At 46.8% G+C, this 23,369-nt stretch overlaps 1 protein-coding gene across 3 annotated transcripts in view; it reads left to right on the plus strand.

The window, feature by feature from the left end:
* Positions 1 to 23,369, plus strand: part of TSHZ2 (teashirt zinc finger homeobox 2) — a 911,650-nt gene that overhangs the window by 853,068 nt on the left and 35,213 nt on the right. The window contains exon 10 of one of the 3 annotated variants that reach the window (XM_031687685.2): positions 8,396 to 9,885. The exons of the other annotated variants lie outside the window; for them this stretch is intronic. The gene's annotated coding sequence lies outside the window, so the exon portion shown is untranslated. Of the gene's footprint in view, positions 1 to 8,395; positions 9,886 to 23,369 lie in introns of those variants that run through there. 3 annotated transcript variants of the gene reach the window in all.

The raw sequence follows: 23,369 nt of genomic DNA on the forward strand, positions 1-23,369 counted from the left end.
ACATGGTAGGATGTTTAGCAGCTCCCCTGGTCTCTACCATCCACATGCCTGGGGCATACCCTGCCCCCATCCCTGTTGTGTGACAGCCAAAAATGTCTCCAGGCGTTGCCCAGAGAGGAAAATCACCCCAAATGAAAACGACTGCTCCAGGGTAGGGGGTGAGTATAGCTCAGTGGCAGAGCGTATGCTTCGTATGTACGAAGTCCTGGGTTCAATCCCCAGTATCCCTGGTAAGGAAAAAAAAAAAGAGTGTTCCAAACGGAGGCTACCATTGATTAGAATTTAGAGCTAACAAAAATGATTTGCCATCTCAGGACCAGTGCTCATTTCTTCAGATCCCGTCTAAGCCTTATATTCTCTGGTTCCATCAATGTAGAAAACGTGAACCACTTTGCTCTTGCTTACTTTTAACAATCTAGAGGAAACAACCTTTTTCGATAAGGAAACTGAGGCACAGAGAAGTTAAGTAACCTGCCCAGGTTGCGTGGTTATTCAGGGCAAAGCTGAAATACAAATCCACAGCTTCTGAGCCCAAAGCACCTTGTCCATCGCGCACTCCGGGTCCATCGCAGGTGACTTGGCCGAACACGCTGATCAGACAGACGACCCACAAGGCACTGAGGAGCTTGGACTCATCAGAAGGCATGTGTCTCCAAGACGTGGACAAATCAGCACTTTTTGCTAAAGAAACCAATCAGAGCAAGGCCTCCTGGGTAACATGAATAAAAATGGGACCCAAGCTGTGCACTGGGGAAGCTTTCTGGAGCATGCGTGTGCTGCGGGGTGGGTGAGAATGCATGCATAAATTCCAGTACAAACATCAGTTCATTAAGGTCAGGCCAGTTTTGACGTGGGTGTTGTTCTCAGGAGAAATGCCCATCCATCACGGAAAGATGTCTGTAGACCAATATAAATCTTTACTGCAGCCTCTCCCAAAATGCCAGAGGGGTGGAAACATCCATTCATTAAAAACTGCTTTCGATTCTTTTTACTCGTCCCATCCACTTGCCCCAGAGCTCCACTCGGCACGAAATACAGGCTCTCCCTAGCAACTCACCAAAAAAGTTCTGTTTCTCTTTGGTTCTGTTTCTCCTCTGCTTCTGTTTTTCTTTGCCACTTCCCTCGCTTTCCCTTTGCCTTTCCACGTGGAATTTCTCTGCTTTTTAATTGTAAATAAATCACGATAGCTTTGACTCCTCTTACTATTCCCCTCACCCACTTCCCAGATTTAAACAACAAGACCAAGGGGCCTGGGGGTGGAACAAAGTTCCCTTTAGCATGCAGGGAAGGCAGAGAAGCTTTAGGTCCCACTGCGGGGAAGGAGATTTCGGTCCCAGGTGACAGAAGGCGAATGGATACAAAGAATACAGGCAGATAGCATTCAACCAGATTAACAAGGTACCATCTGCCCGAGCACTTCAAAAAGTGTAAAGCACAACATGAGTATATAGCATTGGAGAAGCGGTTTCTGGGATAAGAAAAATCTGACTTTGAGATGAAGCTTGAAGAACTGATGTAATCTGGACCCGTGGAAGTAGAGGTGATGAGTGAGCGGAGAAGGGTCCAGATAACGGCACCAGTGGGAGTAGGGATTCTGTGCAGGAAAGGGCTGTGTGTGTTCAGAGAGCCTGGACCAGCCTCTCAGCTCCAGCTCTTGAGGCTGACTTCCTGCCTGTGGCATTCTGTGACACATTTCCAAATGGAAAACTCATTCCCAGTTGAGCTAGCCAAGTATCTTGAATAAATAATGCAGGAATTATTAAGACATTTTCCAGAGGACCCCAGCATTTCCTGTCTTGACAATGGGGCTGGATTTGACATCAGCTAACTCAAGAGGTTAAAAATTAAGTCTACGGCCAATTCAAACTTCCCTTCCAACGGTTTTTCAATAATCTAAGATTGGGCTGAAAGATGATCGTTGTACCCAACTTCTTCAAACCATCTTAACATCATTCATTAAGTCGTGCGAGGGGCCAACGGGGCGCGCCGTTGGCTTATAATCACTGTCCTGGGCTGTGGGACTAGGAAGGAACATTGAAATAAATAATGACTTTGTTGATCAAGCTATGGGATGTTAAAAGAAGGGAGTCCTTTTTAAAAAGGAAACATTCCAGTAGCACACCAGAGGACTTTGGGTTAATCAGAGAGACACAAGTTAAACAGTATTAAGGATCTTAAAGGGAGCAAAACAAAAATATTAGCTCAAGAGTGGGGAGGGTATAGCTCAGCGGCAGAGTGCTGTGCTTAGCATGCACGAGGTCCTGGGTTCCAGCCCCAGTGCCTCCACTGATTAATAAACAAACAAACAAACCAAACTACCCCCCCAAGAAAAAAGCAAACATATATATATGTATATATTTATATTTATTATAATATTATATATAATATATATATATATATATATAAGCTCACATGTACAAGTGCTTCGGGTGTCCCAGCTGCTACCTAGCTTATCCTACCTCGCTTATTCCTGACACTGACCCTGAAAGAAGCAGGTACTAACCTCTACTGTCCAGATGAAGAGGCTGAAGTGGAGGCAGTGATCTGCCCAGGGTCACACAATGGGTGAAAGAGAGGGTCAGCATGTGTCTCGTCTTTCTAAGGAGCCTCCAGAGTCAGGGATCAGAAGAGACTATTGAGAAAACCCCTGCCCGGAAGAATTACAGACCCCCTAGTGCCACGAGCTCGTCTTATCCAGAAAGACCGGTGGTCCCAGATCAGATAGAGGCAAAGCCAGGGTTTGAGCAAGGGTCTCTCGCTCCCAGGAATCCATCAGCCTCCTGGTTGTGAGATTTCCTCATCTGTACAATGGACATAAAACTACTTCCCAAGTGATAGATTATCTAGAAAAGCTCTTCAGAAAGTAACAACATAGTAAAAAATATATGTATATGTAATAATTAGGGGTGTCTGAAGTCAGACCAATTAATTTGAACAGCACTACCATTTATTAAGAGTCTTATCTGTGGGCAATTAGGATCCTTCTCTAATTATCAGTTTTTCACCTGTAAAATGAAAATAATAATCATTCCTATCTCATGGGCTTCTGATGAAGACTAAACAATATTATACACTCAAGGATAATCACTATCCTCTGCACATAGTAAATGCTCAATACACATTAAATAATAATAATAATAAAAACGAAGAAATCATAGCCACAACATGTGTTGTGCTGTGCTTAGTTAGAACAAGATTGCAATACCTATTCTGATGAACTAGAGCATGAGAGCTTAAGTAAGAAATCAAATACATATGCAAAGGGCAGAACTTTAACCTGATAACGCAACCACTCCCAAAGTTTAGCATACGACTGAAAACCGCTAATGGAGCACTGCCCATTATTCATGACCGAGCACTAAGGCATCATGCATAATGGAACAGAGCCCCTGCTAACAGCAGATTCACGCACGATAATTTAAACTTGTTTGTATGGAAATAAAGGACAAATCTTTGAAGTGAGCCTTAATGAGATTCTGCTTGATCTTCAGTGTATCCTGGGAGAAAGAGTTCAATTTTTCCTCCAGCACCCGGCTCTGGTTGGTGGCGTGTAGGAAAGAAGGGGCGAGCTTAAATTATGAATGTCTGCAATAGCAGGTGAGGATGAGCAGGGCGCTCAGCCTGGGCACGGCGGGGATGGGGAGAGGCGACCCCAGTTCTCCTCCAGGGCGGTTTCGGAAACAGAAACTTACAGAAGGGCTTGGCGGACTGGAGCCTCAGAGGACATTCCTGGTGGAAAGGGGTGTTACAGGCCTCCTGGGATGGAAACGAGCTAGTGGGTCCTGCGGGAGCCGCAGGCCTGTTAGAGGGCCCCTGCACCTCGTCACATTCTGCTCGTGCCCAGTCCCACCCCGGTGCCAGCGGGGGCCTGGTCTGCCCGGTGACTGCCGAGCTGGCTACGGCCAGTATCTGAGGAGGTCTGGTGTTTGGTCAACTTGGCCTGATGGTCAGAAAGTCCTGGGAAGTGAGTCTGGGTTTTGATTGTCAGGTGGAGAGTATATGGTTATTGAGTTTCTCAAATCAGTGATTTTAGGAAAAGCTCGATTCAAGCCATGGGCGAGGTCTGCCTGCCTGGGTGACCCTTCACTGTGTGATGAGGAGACACTGTGGAGTGCTGGGCACAGGCTGGCCACACACCGTCGAGCCCCTGATTCGTGACAGGTGCCACGCAGTCTCTTTCCACCTTTGTCATCGATTTAAGGCTATTTCACATCTGTGACCTTTCAGGCTCAGTGGCTGCAGCTAAGCTTCTGAAACCACGTGCTTGTTAGATTCCTCCTGCTGTTTCCACATAGACGTGGAATCACTTGAAGTCGTGATGGGTGACTCGTGCCGAAACTTTGTACCACGGTCCTCACCCGGGGACATTACAGTACCTCAGTTGATCCTCACCACAGCCCTGTGAGGAAAAAAATATGATTTTTAGTCCCATTGTGCAGATAGGAAAACTGAGACCCAAGAGGTGAAGTTATTCACCCAAAGTCACAAAGCAAGTAAACAGTAGGAGCTGGGATCTTGAAGCAAGCACTGGCTTGACTCCTGGGTTCACTGTTTTAGAGTCGTGCTCTGTGCTGCCTCTCCCTCAGCTGCTGCCCGGAGAGGAGCAGGCTGCCCCGGCCTCAGGGAGACTCTCAGCCGGGCGCGGTGCAGAGAGGCGCTCCACGTGCACCAAGGGGTGTATTTCAGTCCCTCCCCAGTATTTACAGAGGAACTCCCAGACTTCCCCCAGGAAACTCCAGCATGGAGCGGAGCGGAACCGAGCAGGAAGGATGCTTTCCTGGTCTCCATCATCTACTTCAACTGTCACCTGCATACAGACTCAACTCCAGAATTCACTTCTCAGCCATTTCCCAGTCTTGATTTGCTAAAGAAAAATCTCTCATTTTGAAGCAAACATGTACTGAGCACCTGTCACATGCCAGGCACTATGCTGAGACCGTTTCATACATTCAAACATTTAATTCTTAAAACCCCTATTCCCATTTTACCAACAAGACTACTGAGGCATCTACGAATTAAGTAACCAGCCCAAGAACAGGCAGCTGGTGGATGGGGCATCAGGATATAGTCCTACATCAGTCACGTGATGTGAGCACGGTTACCTCTGTGTGCCTGAGGCTGTCCTCAGTTTGGGAAGGCAGCACCAAAGAAGACAGATCCGGTGCCTGCCCTCAGGGAGCCTACATTATAGAGGGAAGAGATAGGCTATGGATAAATATACATCTGCCACAATCTAGAGGTCATTCCTATGAAGAAAATCAAGGCAGAAGGAGGAACTAGAAAGTAAAAGATGTGGAAGGGGTTGCTGGTTTAGACTGGGTGATCAGAGAAGGCAGCCAGAGGATATCTGAACTGGCATTTGAGCTGAGATCTGATGAACGAGGGATGCAGGAAAAACACATTTCAGAGAGTGGGGTTGTCACATGCAAAGGCCCTGGGGCAGGAATGAGTTAGGGTTATGAAGGAAACATCAAGAAGGCCCTTCTGCCCTGAGTGGAATAGAGGAAGTGAGTGAGTTGGAAGGGTGAATCATGCAGGGTCCTGTCAAACTAAACAGACTCTGTCCTGGTCTTCTACCCAAGGCACTGTTCATCTCCAAAGCTGCGAAATATCAAATCCATTCCTAATATCCGCTTTGCCTGAGGGTCCTCCCCTCTGCCAGTTCCCTGAATCTCTCTTTCCTTTATGTTTAGATTATTACCAAATGCAGATGCTCTGGAATCCATTCTCTTTTTAAGTAATTTGGATTAAACTGGGCTAAATGTCTACTGAGAGATGAGGAACAGAGAGGAACTCTCTGAGAAGCATGTACGTGAGGCACGTTTTTATATGCACAGATGTCCGTGAGGACAGACACCAGCCTGGGTGTACATGTGGTGAGAATATTACATAAAAGGAGTCTCAGTGCGGCTGCTCTCACGAAAATGTTTCCGTCTCCGAGAGCTGTCGAATTAGAAGATGCACTGGGACTTTGAATACCGAGGCACGTCAATAGCGAAGTTGATGCACTAGCTTCTCGTTTCGGCTTAAGTCAAATATTTCCAGCCGAAGGTCTGAGGTTCTGAGGTTCCATGTGGCATCCTACCCGCTCTTAGAGCACTAACTTCAGTCTAGTTTGGCTATTTCCTTCTGCTGAATAGATGCATTCTTTCCACGTTTGATTGCTAACTACGGCCATGAGCCCCCAAATCATAATTACATAAAATAAACAGGTCATGGGATGCATCTTGGAGGAAAAGGTGTTCTTTTAATAATCAAAATCTTTATTCATTTCATCTCATCTTTATGCTAAGATGCTGAGAGAAAAGGATTTTTAAAACATGACCTGGTTTTTGAGCTCAGAAAAGAAAAAAGAAACACACACACACACACACACACACTCTCTCTCTCTCTCTCCTATTTAATCAGGCCCTGACTCCATGTCTACTCAATTACAAATTTAAGCTAAACCACCCCAGTATCTTAAGGATGGCCTTTTTTCCCCCTTCCTTTTTGTGAAAAAAAAAAAAAAAAAAAGACTGGAATTTCATTGTATTGAACATAAACGGGGGAAAGTACATTGTAGAATAAAACTTGAAATGCTTTTATGGAATTTTCATTATAAGGCTGCCTATAATGGAGTTGACCTCATATTCACCTAAGATTCCTCTGGCTCCGAGTTCAGATTTCATGCCAATTAACACGTTAATGACATATATCATTTAAAGAGCCCATCATAACTTTTATCACATCATGTTACATCTATTTCCTTGTAATTAAATCAGAATTACAGGGTGTAATTACTTTTCTTTTCCTGAATACCCATGCCTTTTCAGACATTTAAATTCAAGTGCAAGTACTAAAAGACACTTGGAAGTAACAACCTAATAAAAATATTATCAGTTAATGAAAGTGTGGGGTTTCTCCTACTATCTGGTTTCTTTTTGACAAATTCCTTTCTCCCCCTGTGCTTTGGAGGATGTGTAATGATTGGTTGTATCCAGTCAAATGCTTCATAAGTTCTTTAAATCCTCAGGGCCCTAGTCTTCATTAACATGCAATGTTCTCACACATAAATATAATTACTTACAATTATTAGCAGAAAAGGATCAGATAAGGCTTATTGAAGAAATATCCTATAATTACCCAAGTCCAAGACTTCCCTTTATGTGGTAATTCTACCAAGGGTTGGCATCTGCAATCGTTCCACCTGCAAAACAGCTACTGACTTCGATTTCACTTTGGGAAGCTAATAACTCATGGCAGGACCAGAAAAGGGATAAAACACTCAACTACAATAATTCTACAAAGACTATGGACCCAGAGGTGATTATCTGGCCACTCCTGGTCTTCCAAACCCTCCCAGACATTGAATTGAAACCTTAAATTATATCATACTTCATTTTTAAAACCTCATTGTAACTTCAAGGAATAGCTAAGAATGTGCATGTAGTTTACAGGCATGTGATCTATAAGGATCTGTAAGAATGATGTGAGCAGAACTACCAGGCACTGACATATATTCTTTGGGGAACTGGACACTGAAAGTTGAATGAAAGAGGGACTCCTTTGCTGTCAGGAAGTTCTATGTCCATAGATCAATCCAATCATTCACTGAAGTACTCATTGAGCATCCATGGTGGGCTACGGACTATTCTAGGCATTGGCCATGAGTAAGATGGTCAAGGTCAGTGCCACCAAGGTGCCAACACCCTAGGGAAGGAGAACAGACCATGAAGTAGCAAACAACAGCTAGTGGTGAGAGCCAAAAGGAAAAGGCAACAGAACAAGGTGATGTGATAAAAAGTGATGATCATTGGGGCAGGTTATTTCAGACAGGACGGTCACTGAAGGCATCTCTGAGGTGCCTGACCTTTGAGCTGCGGCTTGAATGATATGAAGGAGGCAGTCAAGGGAGGCTCAGTGGGGACAGAATCACCATGTGTCCGGGTCCTAATGGGAAGGGAGTATGATGTCTTGAAAGAACACGGGACTGGGGGTGGCTAGCACAGAGTGAGCAAAGAATACGGGTGTAAAAACAGAATCGTTCCAGTAAGCTCTGTGGGCCGTGAGAAGTAGTACAGATTTGGTTCTAAGAGGGACAGGAAGCAATGAGAGGATTTTAAGCCAGGAAGTGACGTTATCCAAGTTACATTTTGAAAAGGCGAGTCTGGTATGGAGCCAGGATCTGAAGAGAGTAGAGGAGGAAGCAGGCGGACATTTAGGAGACCACTGGGGCCTCTGGGTGAGCGACCGCAGCAGTTTGAATTAAGGAGGTGCCAGGACAAAGGAAAAGCCCGCGATCTGGCAGATGGACAAGCAGGGTTACTCCGCAGGCTTGTGGTGGCTTGTAGGAACCCCGGCATCTCCTGACCATTTGCTGAACAAATGTATTGTTCTGTCTACTCTGTACCAGGCATTGTCCCAAGCCCTGGAGATGCAAAAGAGAATGAAATGGACAACATCCCTGCCCTCTTGCCTGGACCCTAAATAAGGGAGAAAAACCATCCAACACAGAACTGAATAATTATATAACAGTATGGCAGATGATGATCGGTGTCAAAGAAAATGAAGTAGGGCACAGGGATTGGGGAGGATAAAGAATGAGGGAGGGGTCACAACGCTGTAAACTGGCTATACTTCAATAAAAATATTTTTTTTTAAATAATGAGGGAGGGGCAGCTACTTAAGATTCTGTGCCCAGGGGAGACCCATGGAGAGTGTGATATCTGCTCAGACTTGAATGGAGTGCCATCAAGATGCAAACCAGATGTCAGCTATGACCCCACGTCTCCCTCATCCCAATGTGTCACCTCGATTTCCGCCCGATACCAGCCACAAGCAGAACACGGCTCCACGTCAGATTCCCTCAGAAGAAGCCTCCCTCACCAAAGCACCAACGAATGAGTAACGAAGACGGCTGCGACTTTTCACAAGGGGACCCGAAAGCGGGGTTACCAGCACCCCCCCAGCAACACCTAATCGGCCACCTTGATTTAACGGATTGCTCTTGACTCAGTCTCCGCAGTGCAAGGTGTCCGCAGCCTCCTGGGGAGAAAGAGGCGCCGGCGTTCACCTGCGCCCGGACCCTTCCTCTGCCTCCACGTTGCCGGTGCCGGGAATGCGCTTCCCTCCGCAGAAGTGCCATCCCCTTCGGGTCTCCAAGCCCCGAGCCTGCGCTTTTTAAGGGAAAGTTCTGCTTGTCCACCCCGAGATCTACCGCTTTCAGCCCAGAGCCCAGCGCCCAGCAGATAATACTCAAACCACACCAGGGGAGAGAAGAAACCAAGGAATGTACAAAAGACAGCATCTTGGTGCGGTTCACAAGCCGGTCTCCAATATCACTAACGCTTATGATAAGATAAAGCCATTACTTAATAGCAAAATGAATAATTAACCGTTTCTCAAAACCTAGTGGGATGGACAACAAGGAAGAGTGCTCTGAGTGATACGTCTAAATGACTTCTTGAAATACAGAGCCCACAGCCCCCTCTCCACAATACTTCCATCGATTGCCAAATGAGTTGAGGCCATTTCCTGACAATTTAGGGGGAAAGGGCCAAACCGTTAGGCTCCCATTCTGTCTTCAGCAGTTTGCAATTAGGAGCTGGCCTTGTTTAAAGCTCGAACTGTTATTACCTTTAATATCGAGATAGGACACGTTGAACCAAATGGAATCTGACTGTCTGATACAATCTAAAGGTAAGCCGCTCCAGAGTGCATCCCTCACCCTGTGCAACATCCAGGCCGGCTGATGTCTGTTTCAACCGAGCAGTGGGCTATTCTCACAATGACACGATGGGGAACTGATGTTGCATGAACTTTTCTGCTGTTCCTCCTTTTCCAACTGACAGCTTCGCCCGGCACCCTCGGCCTGCCTGTTATCTCACAGAGATGGTCCCTGATTCCCTCTCTTCCGATTAGCTTGGGCAATGATTGGGATAATTTAGGACTCGCACCGTGTGATCAGTTGTACGGTTACAACAAATAAAACATTTTAATATGAGCAATCACTGCGTGTTTACTGTATCATACTGCGAAGAGCTGAGTGGATGCCAGACGCTATAACACAAGAGGGGATGTGAACTCCAGAATGATGACACTAATAAGGAAATTACAAAAGGCCCAACAAATGGCATTTGTGTTAAATCAATAATGCTCTGTTTGGTTTTTTTCATTCTAATCTTTCTTCGAAAAAAAAATTATCTTTCTAAACAGTTGGTGATTCCTATTCTTGTCCGTCTTCCTGAACATAATTAAAAACATGTTGTGGCGTCTACTTAAGACATCAACTTTCCCAAGGCTGTCTTGTCCACTGCGTTTTAAACAAAGACACTTGTTTTGGCATTGTGCACTTAATTAATCATTGGAGGCTTTATTGCTATACCAAAAAAAAAAAAGTCTTTGTTTAATGGCTCATCACAAGTCCAGTTTCTGCAGAACTTAATCAAATACAGAACCAACTTTCCCATCAGCTTAAATACCAAGAAAAAAAAAATAATGCAGGCCTTGCTTTTAGGATGGTATTTGATAAGAAATATTGGCACAGGACACCCTACTAATATAGATTGCCTAGGAATTATTTCATGGAGATGAGATGGACCCTTTGCTTTTGGAGTTGAGAATAGGAGTTCTTTATTTATTATCCTGGGCTGGTGGCTCCCAGTCTGTGCTCCAGGCAGATGGTTAAATGGATTCTCTTTTTTTTTTTTCTTTTTTTCTTTTTTATTGGGGGGGGTTCTTATTGGAGTCAATTATATGTCACACAAAATGGACCCTTTTCACCGTTTTTGAGGGTCAAGTTCTGTAGCACTTAATACATTAACATTGTTCCACAACCATCACCACCACCTGGCTCCAGAAAAGAATGAACTCTTTAGCTCCTGGTGTCTTGGTCAGCTCGGGCTATTGTGACAGAACACCACAGGCTTGGTGGCATCCAAACAACAGCGGTTTCCTTCCCCTGGCCCAGGAGGCTGGCGGTCAGAGGTCGGGGCGCCAGCGTGGGCGGGTTCCCGGAGAGCGCTCTTCCCAGTCACAGGCGGCTGTTTTCTCGTTGGATCCTCGTGGCAGAAAGGGAGCTCCGGCGGGTCTCTTTATTTTTTTTTTTTTTATTGTAGTATAGCCAGTTTACAATGTTGTGTCAGTTTCTGGGGAACAGCATAATAGTTCAGTCATACGTATATTCGTTTTCATAGTCTTTTTTATTACAGCTACTACACAAGATATTGAATGGTTCCCTATGCTATACAGTAGAAACTTGTTGTTTATGTGTCTTATGTATATTAGTTAGTATCTGCAAATCTTCGACTCCTAATTTATCCCTTCCCACCCCCTCCCCCCCACCATAACCATAAGTTTGTTTTCTATGTCTTTCAGTCTGTTTCTGTTTTGTAAATAAGTTCATTTGTCTCTTTTTTAAATTCCACGTATAAGTGATATCGTATGGTACTTGTCTTTCTCTTTCTGGCTTACTTCACTTAGAATGACAATCTCCAGGTCCATCAATGTTGCTGCAAATGGCATTATTTTGTTATTTTTATGGCTGAGTAGTATTCCATTGTGTAAATATACCACAACTTCTTTATCCAGTCATCTGTTGATGGACATTAAGGTTGTTTCCATGTCTTGGCTATTGTAAATAATGCTGCTGTGAACATTGGGGTGCATGTATCTTTTCAAATTAGCATTCCCTCTGGATATATGCCCAGGAGTGGGATTGCTGGATCATATGGTTAAGTCTATTTTTAGTTTTTTGAGGAGTCTCCATACTGTTTTCCATAATGGCTGCACCAAACTACATTCCCACCAACAGCATAGGAGGGTTCCCTTTCCTCCACATCCTCTCCAGCATTTATCATTTGTGGACTTTTTAATGATGGCCATTCTGACTGGTGTGAGGTGATACCTCATTATAGTTTTGATTTGCATTTCTCTGATAATTAGCAATATTGAGCATTTTTTCATGTGCCTATTGGCCATTTGTATGTCTTCAGTGGAGAATTGGTGGATCTCTTTAATAAGAGCCCTAATCCCATTCATGACCCAGTCACCTCCCAAAGGCCTCACCACTAATACCATCACACTGGGGATTAGGGTTTCAACATATGGATTTTGGGGGGGACATTCAGTCCATGACTGCTGGGTTTTCATGGGTTCTTTAGACGGTTCCTTCTGAGTCCTCTCTCCCGCATTCTCTGATCCAGGCAGACCCTCCCTCTTCCAAGTGGTGGACTGTGGCTCTCCCTTCCAGTCCTAGGGCCCCCCACCAGCTAAGGGACTGTCCTGTCAAACACAACTCAGCACCACCCCCACCGACTCTCTCCCCTGCGTGGCCCACAGCGAACATCGCCCATCCCTTCCCTGGACAACTTCCCAGGGTCAGGCTGGTCCGAGCAAGCAGCTTCCTCCTGGAACACCTGAGCCGTTAGACATCCTCTGTTCTGGGCGAGCCTCAGACCCAGCCACCACTCGGCCCAGTTTCCTGGATGGGAGTCAAGCACCAGGGCTCTTTGTCTCCCCAGGCAGCCAAGACGTCTCCTTACCCACACTCCCTCCCCATTCGATTTAGTGTTTGTCTCAGATCAGGTTCCCCAAGAAGTCGCCACTGAGACCAGGGTTCCTAATCCCGGGAAGCACCAGGAGAGGGTGAGAAGGGAAGGCACTTTGTCATGCAAGTTGTCATGTGGGACATGGGCACTTGGCCCCACAGAGAATTTGGGGAGCCAGTGCAGAGCACAGGCCTGAGTTCCTCCAGCCAAGGGGAGAAGCAGGGGGAGTTACAAACAGCTCCTGTCAATCACTGGTTGAAGCCCATGAGGTGTGCACACCTGCAACCACTCTGAAGTCACATGCCCCTAGGAGCCAGGCAGGAATGAACCAAGAGCGGCAGCATGGAAGACTACAGGGAATGGTGGGGAATGTGGCAGACAGCAGAGCACTTGCCCAGTCCCGACGGGGTAGCAGCTGGTCATTTCCATGTAGAAATTTGGACCCAAAGTTGTCAGTTGCGCAATCTCTCAGTTTTTTTCATAAGAAGCTATTATGTGAAAATTTCGGATTTTTAATTTGTTGGCAACAACTCCAGACTTTTCAAATACCCTGTGCAGTTCCCCCCCAAAAAAACCCAAAATGTATCTTTCAGGCTAGATCCAGCTCTCCAGCCAACAGTTTGAGGCCTCTGGTATCAAGCATTTAACACTTAAGGGGCATTTCTCTTTCCCTATCATCTGCTACTTCAGCTCCATTGTTACAAAGCCAGAGCATTCTGTATTAATTGCATAGGTAGGCTTGGCCACCTAGAGGCAGTGGAGGAATGTGATGACCTCAGCTGCTCTGCCCCACGCCAAAGGTTCTGTTCATCCAAACGAGCCACTGGTTCGCTGTGTGTCTGCGCATGAGTAGCCCTGCCCACCCCATCTGCTTACCCCATCAACTAACTAATGTGACCCAATGGTCCTAAGGGGCTGAGGTGTCCTGCCGGGACTAAGCACGGTGTGAGTAATGATGTGTGTGCCTGCAGGGTTGCTAGGCAGCTAGCGAAGGTGGCTTCTCTACTGGGGCAACACAAGAGAGAGGTTCGTGGGATAGGCTTGTTCGGCCAGAGGCTGATGAAATCAAGACGGCTGAGTCACCCGAGATGAACTCAGGTGACTTCTGTTCTGTCTGAAGGAGAGACACACTCGTTGTTCAGACAGGAGTCCCTCCATTTATCCCCCTGCCTTAATACAGAAACTGACATTTCAAAGATGGGACCATGCACTGTCGATGGGAGCGGAAATGGTCTTACTTCTTTAGGGAGGAACGTAGCAACAGCTGACAACATTTTAAGTATTTATTCTCTTCGCCTGCGAGTTTATGGCTGGAAATAATATCTTTTGCATCTATCCGGGCATGTACATGAAGGTGTGAGTGTGCGGGTATTGCCTTCACCTGGAGGGCAACGGTCACTGCCGTGGACTCTGGTTCCAGACCCAGTGGTTTGAATCTCAGCTCTGCCACTCACACTTACACGTCATGTGGTCTCCAGCAAGCTGCTTCACTTCCCTGTGCCTCAGTCTCCTCCTCTGAAAAATGGGACTATTAAAATACCTTTTCATATGTTAGGTGGGAGATTAAATGAGTTAGTCCAGGTACAGCACTACTTAAATGAGGGGTATTTTCCACCCGTTGGAATTGCACAGGCACTTTTCAGTTTTCCATACCAGGAGATCAATAGAGCCTTTCAAAAGAATGACGTAAACCTTTATGTGCTGATGGAGAACAATCGCAAGGTTTATTCTTTAATGGAAATACCAAACGTCTATGGTATTCACCTTTGTGTTAAAAAGAACATAGAAATTTTACCCAAGAAAGAATCTGCTATTAGCCACTGAACTTAGTCCTGGTTTTTCTTTTTAGGTAAGATTTTTATTTAAAATCTTATTTAAATAAGAATTAGTGTGTGTGTGTGTGTGTGTGTGTGTGTGTGTGCACACTTATGTTTATCTGTTGAGAGAATATTTCTGGACTGATCAGAAAGGAGCACCAGGGTTGGATGTGGCACTTTTTAATTTTATGGCGTTTGAAATTTTTTACCAAGTTCTTGCAGTATTTTTCTAATCCAAGAAAAAAATCTTACTTAAAAGGCAAATCCAGGATGAAGCTCAGTGGCCAGTATAGTGGACTTTAAAACCAGGGCTCGTGAACTCAGATGTCCACTCTCTCCCTCTGCCCGGCCTCACTGGGAAATCCACCGTCCCCGTGAAATCACCCCGCTCACCAGGGGGCAGGTCTGGGGGCGGCCCCGACTCCGCCCCTGTCCCCTCGGGGACCTGATACTAGAACCATCCGCTCTATGTGCCTCTTTCTTTTTTTTTTCAATGAGCAAGAACAGCTTCATAGGGATTTTTAGAGGACTGATTGAGGGAAGTTTCGCGAGGCGCCGAGGACAGGGCCTGTCACACATAAACAGGGGTTATTATTATATATGGTGGCTGATTTCCAACTACCAGCTTCACAAAGGTGGCAGCGAATCAAGATGTTCACTATTGTCATTTATGCAAATTAAGAAGATGACACCTAGAGAAGAAAATCTCTTTCCTGTCTCTCTCTCTCTCTCCCTTTTGGCTTTAATGGACCCCATTACCAAAAGCCCTTAAGGCTTCTGTTGATAACTAACACAATAAACACATTAAAATCAGCAAAACGCCAGGTTGGCTATTGTCTAAGATTCATCATTTTAGTCCAATGCACAGCTTGGGAAATGCCTGTTGGTGGGGGAAGTAAAATACGCGGTGATGAAATGATCGATACTGTTGACTTGGAGAAGCAGGCGCTGCGGCTTCTATGGGTGCGCCTGCAGCCGCGGCTCAAGCCCCTTCCTTCCATGTTTTCCGCTCCTTCCTCTGCTCTCAATCCATTCCCATCCCCCCGTCCCACCCCCCAACACACACACAACCTGCTCCACACAGGCCTCCTGAATACCGCCACCTTTATGACCCTAAAACTGTTTTCTGGATAATATACCGGTCTATCCCTGCCTCTACAATTCCCCCCAAATCCGTATGGTATCTGAACCCCGGAATGCAAACAGTAAGCAAAAGCACAACGTAGGGAAACAACAGGACTCATGACAGATGTGTGTGTGTGTGTGTTAGACGTGTGTGCGTGTCCACACACACACAGGCACCATGGTCGTAGGAGACACAAGCGGAAGTCTATATTCAAGAGAAGTAAGGCAGCATTAAATCGACAATTAGTTGCACTTTTTATATTGACATTTGAAATAGAAGCTAAATAATGCCTGTGTGTGCAGGTATGTGTTAGGGGGTGGGGGGTACATCATGAATCCAACCACCACCACGGGACAGTGGAGCCAGGGAAGGGTTTAAGCAGGGCGGGTTGTGCAATGCAGAGTGGGTTGCCCTGGTGCCGTGAGAAAGGCAGATGGCGGGGACGGAGTGGAGGCAGGAGGCCATCTGAGTGCATCACTGTCATCACAATCATGGTAGGTTGCTCGGGGCTCAGAGCGAGAGGAGCGAGCAAAGGCTCTGGGTGTCCCCGCCCCTGAGCCCAGCTGGTGCTTTGGATGCCTGTGGGGAGACTCGGTGGTCATCAGAGTGACGCTGGCTGGAAGTAGATCCTTTAAATATGGAAAGAACGCTTGCTTCATTGCCGGCGCAGGGGGACTGGACCTAATAACAGTGCCCAGAGAATCTGCTCATCAGGCCTCACTGCTTCATACAGTAGTTAGGTTTTGTTCACTTGTAAATTCCCCTGGACTGTGAGCTCCTGGAGAGCCCAGTCTTTGCTTTTTATCTCTGTGGCATCAACATCTCGAATTGGGCTCAGCACCCCAGGTCTGGGGAGCAGACCTTGCCCACCGCCTGTTTGTGTAGATGAAGCTTTAGGGACCCGGCCACACTCATCGTTACCGTGTTGCCTGAGCCGCCTTAGCCTCACCGTGGCAAGGTGGAGGACTTGCTGCAGAGCCCCTGTGGCTTGTGAACTGTGAAATATTTACTCTCTGGCTCTTTAAGAAAAAGCTCACCCGCCCCTGACCTAGCATCATGCAGAGAGCATATAATTATCTATTCAACGTATAAATGTGTATAATAGTAATAATGGGGCTTCCATTGATTTCTTTTTGGCTAACACACTCCTTGAACTCTATCCCCAAGTGTGAAACTTCTTTTTTCTGAGTCACACTCATCCCCCTCATTGGTCCAGTCCTTTGGGGGGATCCCTGAACAGAGCTGGATGCAGGGAGGACCCTTGAGGACAGCACACCGAAACATCTCAAGATGATGTTTTCTCAGCCTTGGCCCCATGCACAAGCTGGGGAGGGCAGTCCTCATGTGGGGGCCATCCTACTGAGGACTGGGCGGCCAGCCGCATCCCTGGCCTCCACGGTCTAGATGGCAGTAGCGTCCCCCTCCTCCCGGGAAGGGACCTTCAAAATGCTCCCTAGGAGGCAAACATCTGCCCCCAGCAGAGAATCACGGCTCTAGAGAGAGAGGTTGTAGATGAGACGTAAGTACCAGGTCCACTTGCAAACGTCCCTGAGCATATTCCCCAAGTTAAAAAAAGGCTTGACAGGAGATTACACAGCCTCCCTTCGTGCTGCAGCCTAATGGCACAACTAAGTCTTAGACAGGACATTTCTGGCGTCTCGCCTAAGTCCTGTACGCAGCATTCACCCCGCTTTTTTCTTACTCTGCCATTAATATAGATAATTAATACATATTACTCCATATAGTAATATGTCATCTTATTATAAAAATGGAAGGCAGACCTGGTGCATATACGCTCCGTATTAACCCCCCTTCCATGACAGCCTCTTAACAGAGAGAGCTGGGAAATACGTAACGCGATGAGTCAGTCACTCGGCAGACCCTGCTGAGTGAGTGGCCCCTCTGCCCAGCACGGCTTAGATGCGGAAGGAGAACAAGGGACCAGAGTGACCAGGGTGCTGGTCTCACGGAGCCGCATTTTAGTGAGGAGAACAGATAGCATGTGAATAGTCGAAGTAACATCGGTCGTTGCTCAGCGTTTGAAGCCGTAAGAGTGAGTCACATGTCAATTCCATCTCAATAAAGCCAGAGGGGAAAAGAGTGCCTGGGTGGGCCCCAGCTAAGACGGTGAGGAAAGGCCTTGCTGTGGAGAAGGTGTTTAAACAGAGGCCCACGTGACACTAAGGGGCAGAAATGCCTGGTTTTGACGTGTTGCCGGCTCCATGTTTGTGTCCTGAACCGGGTGCGATGAGGCCTCCCTTGTGAGGTTCCCGCATGTCCCCTGTCTTCTGATGTGAGGGAAGGGGCCTCAAAGTGGCCCTGGAGTCTCCGAGCAGCTTCATGAAACAGCTCCCTTGATTAGCGGGACTCTGCCTGATGGTCTCACATGGATTTCCTCAATGACTAGAGTCAGTGCCAAAAGTAGGGGAGCCCCAGGTCCTCAAGGAGATTAACCCAAACCTGAGGTCTTCTCTTCCCCATCCCTCCCACCCCAGCCCAGTCCCCAAAGGCGCCAAAAGTAAGACAGGCACCCAGAAAGGAGTGGGCAAGGCTGGGATGGCTCAGAGGATGGCAGAGTCGGGGTGACCTCTGACCACCTCCTCTAGACCAGAAGGTAAAGGTTTGGGGTGACCCTCCTCTCTCCTGCAGCGCCTCCAGTCAGCTCCTTTCTTTCTCCCAAAGGATGAGCCACCTTGTACAATAAACCAGAGCCCACGGGTGAGTAATAGCTTGAGAAAACTTCAGACATGCTGGGAAGTTGTGGCTCATTGTCAGAGCCAGGAGGAAAAATCAATTGTCAAGAGATTTTGGCAGCTTTATGGACCAGGCTGTTTTGTTCCGCTTGGGACCCAGCCTCCTAAGATACACAGCTGGATAGAGGGCAGGCTCTGGGGTCCTGCAGATGTGAGTGCAAGCCTGGGCTGCCCTTACTAACTGCCAGACCCTGAGGAGACCACCTAAACTCTGTAGTCCTTCCTTTCTTCCTCTGCAAAATGGAAATTGTGCTTTGGAGCATTGCTATGACAGTGAGCGATGGGTGCAGGTTGTTAATAATAATAATACATCCACCACGCACTGAGCTTTTACTGTGTAGGCACTGGGTTAAATTCTTTTGTCATAAATACTTCATCTTCTAGGCAGCACTAAGTGGAGGACCCATTTTACAGATGAGAAGAGTGAGGCCGAGAGTTGTTAAACAGCGTGCCCACGTTGACCCACTTTGCAAGGAGCAAAGCTAGTATTTGAAGCTAGCCTCTGCTGTGAGCAATCCGTAAAAAAGACTGTCGTGTGTCATGGTTCTAATCGCAGGGAGAACAGGTGTGCGTGGATGGACAGAAATCTGCCCTCACTTCCCGCAAACGTGGGCACCGTGAGTGGGCCGCGGGGCCGGAGGAGCATCCACGCTGAGTGGGAGCGGTGGTGCCCTGTGCGCGCCGTCCTAGCGCCCGTTGACGCCACACTGCCGGTTTCCTGAGGCGCCCAGCTGAGCCCGAGGGCGGGTGGGCTGATGCAGGGACCACCCATGCACTTTATCTCTGTGCCTCTGCCCCGAGTGTGAAGCAGGGATTCATAAATTCGTCCATCCGTTTAGTCAGCTAGCATTTACTTACTGAGTGCCCACCCAGGGCCCGGCCCCAGCCTGTGAGAAGTGCCTGAGATGCACATAAATCCTGCCCGCAAAGAGCCCGCACTCTGGAGGGGAGGAGGGTCCAGGGAGTAGAACAGGTCACGTTACTGGGGCCACGCAAAGCATTGAGTGTCCGTGTTGGCGGGAAGGGAGGAGGGGAGTGTCGGGCACAGAAAGATGCTCCGTAGGAAACGGGGGTCAGAGGAGGTGGGAAAGGTGAGACAGAGCTGTGCAGAGAGCTGCTCCAGGCAGAGGGAAACAGCCAGAGGGGCCCAGACATGAGCCGGCCCGGGAGAGAAACGTTTCTCCCATTACCTTCCTCAGATCTCCATTCCCACAAGATGCTCACTGGAAAATGTTCCTGGGGCCCAGTAAGTTTTGTAAGGCATCTGCCATTTGGGGAGTTTGTTTTACCCATTAGCATAAAGAAAGACAGACTGTGAGAGGTCCTGAGCGGGAGCCTTGTTCAGCAGTCATCTCTTCCCATGACACCTGTTGGCATCTCACAGAGCTACGTCTCCATGGAAACCAACTGGGGAAACTCCGGTTTAAACTAAGGGCCCTTTCTCTACAAGGGCTCACACCTTCTGGACTCTCTGCCCCACACTGGCTCATTCAACAAACGCCCGTTGAGGGCCTCTTCGCTGAGGGTCAGGCGCTGAGCCAGACCCAGCTGAGGACGGAGCAGGGACAAGACCTCGTGACTCCACTTAAAAAGTCACGTCCACGACGCAAGCAAACGTAGGCCGAGGATGAGCCAACCGTGAGGATCCTGGCACTTCCCTGGGAATTCTGTGACCCAGCTTTCCAGCGGGCACTTTCGGGGACTGAATGGAACAGACCTGCTCTAAATCCCTCCTCTCCTCTCCAGTGATACGTCAGCCCCAGACTCACAAATGTCCGGAGGGCACAAAAGTGATCCTGACCGAATCCGGATGCTTTTAAAGGGGAGAAGCTGTGGTCGTTTAGGGATGAGATCAAAGGGAAAGCGCCCAGCATTGGTACCTTCACAACACCTTCTCAAGAAGAAGAGGGTTGCAAACTTCAGGACCACGCCCTGCAGATCTGATTTCAACCTACACCCACGCAGCACACCCCAGCCCTAAGCAGCTCTGAGAATGAACCGACTTCCCCTACCACGTACACACCTGCCAGACAGGTCTCAAAGATCTAGAGTCCAAAGGACAGGAAGTAGTGCTGGTGGGAGGGGAAGAGCAAAATCTGATTTGTTGATTTATGAAATGTGCTTCTTCTAATCCTCCTTGAATATACTCATGTTTAGTTCAAACTATTAAGCCTCCTTCACTTTATAGTCAGGACTTCAGGAGCAACATGACCCAGGATTAAAAGCACAGAACGCAAGTAATAATGCCTACGCTTATTAGAGGTAATTTGAGTCCCTGCTTTCGCTCAGCTCCTCTGTAGGGCCTTTCCTATTTAACTCCTTGCTGCATTCTTAGCCCCATTTTGCAGATGAGAAAACAGAGGCTTAAGAGGAGCAGTAGTTTATCCAAGGTCACACACAGCCAATTAGACACCAACACTTTGTGTTGCCTCCTTATAAAAAGTGTATTTGGACATCAGTGTGCTGAACTTTCAACCCAGAGACTTCCTGTGGGGCCACCTTTAGGAAAATCTGCCAGTATCACCGTGTCTGAAGGTGCTCGGAACTCCCGCACATCACCAGGGTCCACCCACTTCATCCTTGCTGCAGTGGTGAAGGATCCATTGGTTCGCCCTCACTTTGACCAGTAAGGCAACTGACCCCACAAGGGGAGACTGCACATCTCTCCCCTTAACACAAACTGCCTGTCCTCGGACCCCCAGGCAGCAGAAGGAGCAGGTGACAACGGTTCAAGCTCCGAGGTCTCGAACCAGGTGAGCGAGGCGCTCGTTTGGCTGGGAGGAAGCCTGTCCTGCTCCAGGAAATTAAAACTGTATGTCGGAAAAAGCCAAGGCATCTTCCCTGGCGATCATCTATTGAAAGTGTGCACACCACAGAATATTAGTCTGTGAGAAAGAAGGAAACTCTGCTGTTTACAGCAACATGGGTGAACCTGGGGGACGTTCTGCCGAATGAAGTTAGCCAGATGGAGAAAGCCAAGTACTGCATGATCTCACGGATGTGTGGAACCTAAAAAAAACTCGAACTCACATAAACAGAGAGTGGAACGGTGGTTACCAGGAGCTGAGGGATGGGGGACAAGCTTTTAGTTATAAAATGAGTACGTTTGGGGGATCTAACGTGCAGCATGGGGACTATAGTCAACAATACTGTATTGCATACTTGCAATTTGCTAGAAGAATAGATTTTAAGTATCCTCACCCCCCAACACACACATAAACATACACACACACACACATACACACACACACAAGGTAACCATGTGAGGTGATGGATGTGTTTATTAACCTGCTTATGGCCATCATTTCACAGTGAGTATATATAACAAATCATCACGCTGTACACATTAATAGATAGTTTTATTTGTCAATTATACCTCAGTGAAACAGTTGGGAAGAAAGAATTTCCATGACTGGGGAAACTGAGGCACAGCCAAGATCTAGCAAACTTCCCATGATGATATAAAACAGGGGTCAGCAAATGTTTTCTGTAAAGAGCCAGACGGTAAATACTTTCGATTTTGCAGGTCATACAACCTCTGTGGCAACTGTTGGGTTTTGCAGCCGGCAACACTGCTGTGGAGGATGTGTACTGATGGGCGTGGCCGTGCCCCAGTAAAACTTCATTTATGAACACTGAAATTTGAATTTCATGTCATTTTCAAATCAAGAGACATTCTTCTTTTCATTTTTTCTCAACCATTTAAAAATGGAAAAGCCATTCTTGGCTCCTGAGCCACAAGAGAAGAGGCAGCAGCTGGGTCTGGCCCACTCCAACACCCCTACATGGAACATGACAAAAGGGGAACACCCCAACAGCTCCAAACCCCCCATAAATTCCCACTTTTCTGTCCTTAAGGTGAAGGAACCCACCCTGGACATTTGAAGCTTGATTTGGTTAGCACTTTAGGAATTAATCTTGCCAATACCTGAATTTCTGGAATGTTCTGTCTTTATAGGATTGATTAAACATTGTAGGATGAACCTGGAGTAACTTAGTGCTGGCTTTTCCTTTCCGTGCTATGATACCATGAAATAGGGGTTTTCAGGAGAAAGTAATCAGTGAATTGGATTTCTTTATGACCTGGTTAAAAAATAAAAGAAAGAAGAAGAAAGAAAAAACTCTCAGGTTCTAAACTTTATAAAATACAAAGCTCTCAAGTCCCGTGTAAAAAGGGGACGCAGAAAATGCTTTTCCAACCTCTGCGTCTCTGAGTAGAGACGAGCATCCCGCTGAGCGGGGAAGTGCTTGGCTCAGAACTTCTCGGTACTTATAAATTCTTCACCAACACCAGATTAAGTTTCTAAAAGGGATTTTTCAACTTCTTTTTTTTTTTAAGTTACCGTGATCACAATTTTCAGATTTCCAACTACTTACAAAACTTTTTTTTTTCTCTCTCCTCCTCTCACAGAGAAGGTCAATCACTTTTTAGATATAAGAGAATTTGAGAACAGATTAATGACAAAGACAAATGATGATTTTTATTTTAGCGGAAGTTTCGGTGCGTTTTCTGCCCGGCCCGGGTACCGATAATAAAGTACACTTGACATATAACTGCCTAAGTTCTTTTCTTTCAAGTCCAACGATGGATCAAAAGAGCGAATTCTCTCTTTAAAAAGAAATGTCCTGGAAGGAAAAATAAAAGGAAGGTTGGGGGGGAACTTCACCCGTCCCTTTTGTCTTTTTCTCTTTTCTTTGTGGCCCAGAGACCGAGCATTGAGTGACTTCTTCAGAAAAGAGATCAGTGAAATTGTCAGTTGATTACTTCTCCTTGATTAGCATTTATAAGAGCCCTGTGATACAGTATTTGCATTCCTATTTAGCCGTGATTTTTGTGGGGCACCAATGATTAAACTTGTCACGGGGCTTGATTGACGGGGTCAGATCTTCACTTTCTACTCTTTTGAAATTAAAAACAAATGTGTCAGCTCCCTTCATGGGCCGGAGCGCCGTGAAGCTCGTCGGCCTTGTCATTGCAGATAGGTCAGGAATGTTTTAATTTTAGGGATGGATTCTGCTTGTCAAGTAGAGTGTGATGGCGTGTGGTTCTGGAGATGAGATGTGAAGGGTGTAAAACAAAGAAGGGGAAGAACAAAGACAAAGACACTCACATTATTAGACAGATTTAATTAGTCTGAATGGA

This window comes from Vicugna pacos, chromosome 19, assembly GCF_048564905.1.
Source record: "Vicugna pacos chromosome 19, VicPac4, whole genome shotgun sequence".
In the NCBI taxonomy this organism is placed as follows: domain Eukaryota; kingdom Metazoa; phylum Chordata; class Mammalia; order Artiodactyla; family Camelidae; genus Vicugna; species Vicugna pacos.